We start from the raw sequence: 227 nt of genomic DNA on the forward strand, positions 1-227 counted from the left end.
AGTGGCTGGTGATCAAAAAAGTTAATGTAAAGCCCTGTTTGTGTATATTTGTATGTGTTTAATGTACAGCAGTTTGGTATCCATTGTGGTTTGTGGAAAATGCTCTAGAAATAAATTCAGTTGAGTTGAGTATTCATTCACGTTTCCTTAAATACGACTCAAAACAAGATGTTCACTTGCCTTCATAAGACAAATGCATTCTAATAACTCACACCAAACATTTTCAA

This window comes from Danio rerio, chromosome 15 (assembly GCF_049306965.1).
Source record: "Danio rerio strain Tuebingen ecotype United States chromosome 15, GRCz12tu, whole genome shotgun sequence".
Lineage (NCBI taxonomy): Eukaryota > Metazoa > Chordata > Actinopteri > Cypriniformes > Danionidae > Danio > Danio rerio.